Source organism: Pezoporus occidentalis, unplaced genomic scaffold (assembly GCF_034315485.1).
Source record: "Pezoporus occidentalis ecotype Australia unplaced genomic scaffold, CSIRO_AGI_Poc_V1 ctg208, whole genome shotgun sequence".
Taxonomy (NCBI): domain Eukaryota; kingdom Metazoa; phylum Chordata; class Aves; order Psittaciformes; family Psittacidae; genus Pezoporus; species Pezoporus occidentalis.
Window position 1 is genome coordinate 1,312,656 of NW_026913943.1, and position 5,926 is coordinate 1,318,581.

General features: G+C 51.9%; 1 long non-coding RNA gene across 1 annotated transcript; it reads right to left on the reverse strand.

Annotated features, from left to right (window-relative positions):
• Positions 1–1,288: 1,288 nt before the first annotated feature.
• Positions 1,289–2,896, reverse strand: LOC134163796 (uncharacterized). Its single transcript, XR_009964856.1, has 3 exons — positions 2,518–2,896; positions 1,835–2,074; positions 1,289–1,730 (listed from the first exon to the last, which is right to left on the reverse strand). It is a non-coding gene; the product is annotated as an uncharacterized LOC134163796 (long non-coding RNA).
• Positions 2,897–5,926: the final 3,030 nt, after the last annotated feature.

A 5,926-nucleotide genomic window follows, 5' to 3' on the forward strand; every position in this document is an offset into this window, starting at 1 on the left:
GTTCTTTCTGCGCTTAAAGCAGACAAACCCCGGTGGGAGATCTGTGACATTGCTTCACTATCCTTCTCCCATAGCAGCTTTCAGCAAAATCCAGTCTGAACCTCTTTACTGACATTTAAGCACTCTCTTCTCCACCACCCATGTGAAGAACCGACCATGCCCTCCCCTACAGAAGGGTTTTGAAGAGTGCTCTCATCTGCTTCTCCAGTTCTCTCTTCTGGAGGCCAAACACACGTCATCCCTTTGCTTTCTCCATCAAGCTGTTGATTGATGCTCAGCTTGTGGCCTGTAATAATCTGTTTTCTGCAGAACCCCTGCCTGTCTGGTTGGTTTTGCATCCTTTCCAATTGCCCATGGGTTATTCCTGCAATACCTCATGCTCGCTCCTCAGCACATTCTAGTTTGTGGGTCATTCACTCAGTCCTGTTCGAAGTTCCGACCTGGCACCCGGTACAAGACAGACCCTCCAGCACCAGGATCAAGTGCCAATTTAACGATCATACACTCAGTTAGGGTATCCTCATCATTAATCAGAAGACTGAATATCATCAGACCTCAGACAAGTTCCACAAGCCAATGGAATCCAGCTTCCTTATCCAGATGAGCCACCGCTGGCTTTGTCCCCCAGGTTCCTCATTTCACACCCACCCCGACATAGACAGTGGTTTTGAAAGGCCAAATAGCAAATAGTCTTGTACCTCCACCAACGAAGCCCGATGTAAGTAACCTGCTTTTTGCTTGCACTTCTGTCACTGCACCTGAACAATTCAGCTTCTGAAAGAGAAGGCATTTCCCTTCCAGAATGCCAGTGCTTTGCTGGAAAATGGTGGCTTGTACTAAAATGTCACCGTTGCTCTCCCAGCGTTGTAGAACACATCAGTCATACCCACTGAGCTGCTTGCCAAAACACCAGTTGTGTTCACACCAGCCCATCTGAAATGCTGGGTCCTATTATCCCATTTTTCACCATAAAACTACATTTCTGATCTGAGATGCACATCACGACAGCAGAGCTCATTTGACTCCTCAGTTAGGAAAACACCCCAGTTGATGTAAATGAATAAGCCAGAGCAGGGTGACCAGCTTTCCTCATCCCAAAAGCCACAATGCAAAATCACCACTGCAAGAGCTGCAAGATCCACACCACATAGGTCAAAAACCCCAAGGGGAGAAAGAGCCTTGGAACACCATCAGGACTAAAGGCTGGGGGGACAAAAAGAGAACTATGGAGGATACAACCCTGATGGAAACCTGCCATTGACCCTGGCTGGAATGCTAGATCCACCCCCTGCATTCAAAGGCATGACTCTAAGTTGACAGGAGTGCCACTACATCAAAAGTACTTGTTTCTAGCTTGTGCTTAGTGGAGGAAAGCCCTCTCCTTCAGTGACAATCTCTATCTGTTTATAGGGATCTGATGGGTGAAGACAGAGCCTCTCTTTGTGCTCACCTCGGGATGATAATTTCTGGGAATTCCACCTTTCCTTTGTCCTACAAGTTCATTATTCACTTATTATGGGGAAGCGAGGCAAGGCAAAGAAAGGCATGCGATCCACTAACAGTCACCTCCTAGGGTATTTTCTAGCCAGAGCAGGAAGTTGCAGCTGGGTTGGTAACAAAGACATCTTCCCTTTGATTTTCCCCCTGAGCCATTCCCTGCAGCCTCAGCTTGTTGCTTCAGTGTTGAGCTGCCATTTCACCTCCACTGCGAGCCTTCCTTGAGAATATTCCTACATGAAAGAGAAGGGAAACCCACATGGGACGTTATTCTCTTCCAGCCAGACAGAGCCATTATGATCATCAAGTCTGACTTCACACGTAATACAGGACATACCTTTCCACACCGAGCTTAGGAGCCCTGTGTGAGCCATAGCAGATCCTTGGGAAAAACTCCTGGGGTTAAAGTCTTCAAGTGGCAGAGAATCCACAGCACACCTAAGTAATTCCCTGCTTGCTCCTACTGGTGTCTGCAGCTTGCAGAGAGGACAAGGACAAAAGGCAGGCACCGATCCTTGTTCCTCTGGCACCAGGAATGTTTGAATCGGCTGATGGGCACTGAAGACAGTCTCCATTCCTGGGAAGATGAGAAGATTGGGGTCATTGCTAAGCTGCACCTTATTTATCACACTAAACCAGCACTTTGAGCTGTTTGTAAACTAATCCCTTTGAAAATGGAAGTGCTCCTGAAAGTCAGTATTGAGGAAAACTGTGCTGGAAATGGGGATTTGGAAGGACCACAGTGAACACGGAGGTATTTTCTTTGCCATTTCAGAAAGAGCCAGAGCACCTCTGTCAGTATCAGGGTGGCAAACCAGCCCTGAACACCACAGACCTTTAATTCAACACGCAATTCCCTCTCTACCCGTTATTGCCACCCCTATGAATTAGCTTGGGGTGGGAGCTGTGTCACTGGGGAGCTGCAGCAGCATCACGGTGCTGTGTCAGAGGATGCACAGATCCACACACCCCGTTGGGTCGCACATCCCCTCACCAGGTCATCTCCAAGCTTCAATTTACTGCCTCCTTCCTCTGGAACATCTCAAAGCCATGGCGGGGGGAGCCCTGGATGCCAAAAGGGTTAATAGGGGCTTATCTGCTGGTTCCTGGTGGAGGCTGGAGCCTGTATGCCAGTGACCAGTTAATCTGACCCCCTGCTCCTCCAGCTGGGCTGTGTTACGATCCCGACCGCACATAAAGACAGCGAGGCAGGAAAACGCAGGCTTCCCAGCCTCCATTCCCAGGCAGATCCCCCCAGTATCAGGCCCGAGAGAGGCAGGTCCCCCCCTCTCCCAGGGGGGTTCAGAGTTCAGGCTCATTAGTGCAGCTGAACAGAGCTAATCAGGGAGGAAGGGCTGATGTCAGAGCCCTGCTCCCCCTGCCCTCTTCCCACCAGGGAGGAGAAGCCCTGGGCTCCCACACCAGCAGCATGGCCATTAATTAGCTCCTTGATGAGCCCTGGCACTGCCTCTCCCGTGCCTTGACCTGCTGGGGTGCAGGTGTGGGGCTCGCAATTCCCACTGGATCCCCCACAGAAGCCCTGCACCACGTTCCAATGCGGGAGGGGAAAGGCCGTGTCCACAGGTTTCATCATGTGCTGGCTCAAAGGGAAAAGTCACGTTTCAGGTGAAGCACAGCCTTTATAGAAGGGCTGTGTAGAAGCGTGGCATTCATGAAGGACAGCAGCAAAAGCCACACTGACTTTCCAAAGGTTGGGATTTTAGCTTGGGGAGAAGCCAAACAGCAAAGCAGTCACATATCTCATCCATGCAGAGCCACAGTATCATCCTGTGAGCGCTGCTTGCTCCTAAAGATGGACCAAGCTCCCCTTCCCTGCTCCAAGGAAAAGGGTTCATTGCTTTGAAAATCATTATGGAAAGTTGGCGCAGTTGAGCAGTCTGGTCCCTAATAGCTTAATCCAGAAAGGGATGCTGAACCACACGATTTCAGTTGAGTCCAGCTGGGTCCTTGTGTCGTGTTCGTCACGGTGGGATTGGATGGCAGAGCTAGGGAGTGATATCAGGAAGCAGGCAGAGGCGGGATGCCCAGACATCTGCCATGCAAACCACGCACAGCCAGTTGGGAGCAGCCCGAATCCGTTGCACATGGCAGTAATCTGGGAGCCTCAACCCTGCTGTGCTTACACGGTCACCCTTTGGTCCACGTGTCCATCACACCAGCTCTCTGCAAACACCTTCTCAAGCAGAACTCCCGAAGTCCTGGGTCTACAGACCCGGATCACCTGAGGCTGGTAGGACCCCAAGGAGACCACCCTGCCCATCCAGCCCGGAGCAAAGGGAGCATCGTCTCACTGTTAAAGCCTCACAGGGGAAGGGCTGCCCCTGGCTGGGTGCAGATGTCCAACTGCACCCGCACATTCCAGGCTGAATCCAATTTTCTGCTCCTCACCCAGGGCCCTGGAGAGCAGCAGCTGCCTCAGACTGCACCTAAGATGCATATAAATAGAGGCATAATACCTTATTAGAAAGGAATGCATGCCCAAGCAGGAGATAGTGTTACCTTCTGAGGAGGAAGGGGGAGGAGGCAAAACACTGCACAGAGGAAGGGAAAGTGGCCTGGCAGAGATCTGAATTGACTTACAGTAATGAGGCACTGTCAAGATAAAGAATCATATTAACCTCCTCCCCTTGCATTGCTGACAAAGAAAGGGGTGACCGAGTCCTCGCTTGTTCCACTGTGTCATACTGGGGTGGGACCTGCTTTGCTTCCAAGATGCTGGGAACCAAGGATGAGCCCATGTCACTGTGCCCCCAACTGCCTGGAATGAGTGGTTCCCGAGGCCAATGCTCCCACCAACCCCTCGGCACAAGGGTACAGAGCAAACTCAGTGAGGTCTGGAAACAACCACCTCCAAAAGGCAAGGCTGGAGGCGAGGTTTGAACTCTAGGGCTGGAAATTACTTGGGGCATAGTGCATCATTTGGCCCATTAACACGTTCCCAGGCATCCAGCCTCAACAGCGTATCCCATGGCGTGCAGGAACCGATACGACATCCTGGTTGTGTACGGTGACTTCAGTGGCAGAGGAGGGCTCTGCCCCTGGGTTTCCCCCCACCTTCCATCCACTCTTTGTGCAGTTTTGGCATAATCCTGCCCCTCACTTGGAGCAGCAAATGCAGACAGAGCTCAGTGCTCTGCCTCCAGACCTGGCATTGCTCCTGCCTGACAGGAACCAGTGCGAAACACCCAGCAAAGAAGAGCTGAACCAGACCCCAGCACCCCTCAGCCGTGCGCCCTCTCCCACCACAGCAACCCCAAGGACCTCCTGGGTGTTTTGGGGGTCCGCGTGGGTCCCTGCAGAGCCCCTCTGCCCCATAGACTGTGTCTCCATCGCACCGCACGCATGGCTGCTTGGGTGGGTCAGGGCAGAAATGAATCTGTGTTGGGCTGAGCTTGCCAGCGCTTCGGCTTTGATCTTCCCAGCGGGGATGTGATGTAACACCTGCAGAATTATCCAATAACGAGAGAAAGGAAAGATCCTGGCAATTAAAAAGCACCGAAATGGGAGGTTGGGAACCCACCGAGCTCTGTGTGTCCTGTGTTTAAGGAGCTGGCTTTCATGGGGGGGTTAAAGTGCATTTGTTTTGCCAGGACTGATTGCCTTAACTTTGCACTCGTGCTCTTGTATGTGTCTGAGCATCAATATCCCGTTAGCTGTTGCCACTGGAGGACAGGGCAGCCCCCGTGGCTGGTGATGCCCCTTCCCAGGGCTGTGGGGCACTGGCCAGCTCCTGAGGTTTGCTGGCAATGTTCTCTGCTACCTCAGACCAAAGAAAACACATTTGTGGAGCATCTGCGTTAGAACAAGGACACAAACCGGTGCCAGCAACCATGGAAACCCCAGAGAAAACAACTGAAATCCATGTTTATGTGCAGCTCCTGGTAGCTGCAGAAATTGGATTCCCACATGAAAAGGGACTTTCAGTGGCCACTGTACACATTGACAAACCCTCTGGCTGTGACCATCCCTCGATGGGCTGTTTAATAAAGCCGTGGAGAAAGGGGAAATGTAAAGGTTTGTGTTCACTAGCTGATGCTCGCCAAAGTACTTCATGGAAAGCCTTGTACAAAGGCTGGGCATTCATCTTTTAGAGATATTCCTTTACAAGGGCCTGTATGGACAGGCCAAGGGGAATGGCTTTAACCTGCCAGAGGGGAGACTGAGATGAGCTCTTAGGCAGAAGCTCTTCCTTGTGAGGGTGCTGAGGCGCTGGCACAGGGTGCCCAGAGAAGCTGTGGCTGCCCCATCCCTGGCAGTGTTCAAGGCCAGGTTGGACACAGGGCTTGGAGCAAGCTGCTCCAGTGGAAGGTGTCCCTGCCCGTGGCAGGGGTTGGGACTGGAGGAGCTTTGAGGTCCCTTCCAACCCAAACCAGGCTGGGATTCTATGAAATTTAGGTATCAGCAACTT